At 33.1% G+C, this 1676-nt stretch overlaps 1 protein-coding gene across 1 annotated transcript in view; it reads left to right on the forward strand.

Moving 5' to 3' along the window:
* prrx1b (paired related homeobox 1b) overlaps window positions 1-1676 on the forward strand; it is an 18739-nt gene that overhangs the window by 14827 nt on the left and 2236 nt on the right. The window lies entirely within an intron of this gene.

A 1676-nucleotide genomic window follows, 5' to 3' on the forward strand; every position in this document is an offset into this window, starting at 1 on the left:
AAAATACATAAAAGTAAATTTACTTTTCTGAGAATGTTTAGGCCAGCAGAGAAGGCCTTGCTGGCCCTGAGGGTCCCACTGTATGTATGTTATATATATATAAAATTTATTTATCCATTTCCTTCACAATGTTATGTATAGGAACACTTTACGTAGTTGTCCTGTAATTCCAGTAAATAATAATGAAATTATATATATATATATATATATATATAGTTGTGGTCAATTTTGCAGATTGCTTTTTCCATTTACAATATCTCTCCTTTATTTACATGTACAGTAATGTTTTTCAAAATTGCAACACCGTCCTTTCACTTGCTGTCCCCCAATCAGTCTTCAAGGGGGCCAGAGGGGGCCAGATCCTGTGACCCTAACGACGAGGCGATAATGTGAAAACAAACTGTATTAAATCCACCGTTGACCTCGATGACCTCTCTGCTACATGTCACACCAGATAACAAATGAATGAACACAAAGTCTACCCAGATTATGTTACATTGTCCTGATTTACTGGGATCGTCCAAATTGGCATAAAATGTCAAAGCCTGCCATGAGACCAGCACATAAAAATTTGGGCCTGAAGCTGGGCAGCAAGACGAATGGATTCTGAAGCAGCATTAATAAGCGGAACATACAAATGCGATGCTAAGCCATTTAATATTTTTGTTAAACTGATATTAGGATTAGAATAGTTTTGGATTTTTCATTGCAGTTCATTTTTAGTTCATTTTGACTGTTGTTTTGAAAGTTCAGTTCTTTTTAATGTTTAAGTTTTTGTTGTTGATTTTTTTGGGGGAGCAATGCTTTGTTTTCGCTTACTTTTGAATAGTTTTAGTGTTCATGTTTTTAATGTACGAAGTATTTGATGAGTGCAATATTTTAAAAAAGTAATAAATAAAAGTATTGTGTAATAAAGTACAATGTAAACAAACAACTGACCTTCTTTTTTCTGTAGCTGTAGATGTGCAGCAACATATTTAAAATATTTTAAATATATTTAAAATCAACCCCGAAAGGTCATGTGCAACAATAATTGACAAAGACAAAAATAAAGAACATTTTCACGATAATTATAATTAGTTTTTGTTTGTTTTATAAACAAAAGACATAGTTTCAGTTAGTTTTGTTTTTTCAAAATCATTTTTGGTTTTATTTTAATTCATTCCCGACGTTTTTTTTTTTCAATTATAGTGACTGTACTTTATTAATTTTCGTCAACTATCATAACCGTGATAATATTCAATTCTGAATGTGGGGTCAGTGGGGGTGCCACAAAACATGTTGCCCTCAGAGAGAGATGCCTTCATTTTACTGAAGTTTTTGTCTTGCTTTCAGCAATGAAAAGTTCTCTTCAGAATACATTTGTGTGTGTTGCCGTTTTTTTTTTTGTGTCGGGGGTGAGGGAGGGTCTCACAAAGCTCACCCTAAGTGACAGAAAAAATGCCACATTTTGAAAACTTATAACTAAGAAAGAGAGAAATATTTTTTAAAGCCAAATATTACCATATTGCTCAGTATGAAGTCAACATGAAAGGTGGATAACCACCATGACAACACAAAAAAAGCCTGTCCCGATACTCTCAATTCACGCAACTGAAAAAAAATAATAATCCTACATTGCCCTTGTGTAAACGAGCCCTCAAACTGTCTCTGAGATTTATATATATATATATATA

Source organism: Hippocampus comes, unplaced genomic scaffold, assembly GCF_001891065.2.
Source record: "Hippocampus comes isolate QL1 unplaced genomic scaffold, H_comes_QL1_v1.1 scaffold384, whole genome shotgun sequence".
Taxonomy (NCBI): Eukaryota; Metazoa; Chordata; class Actinopteri; order Syngnathiformes; family Syngnathidae; genus Hippocampus; species Hippocampus comes.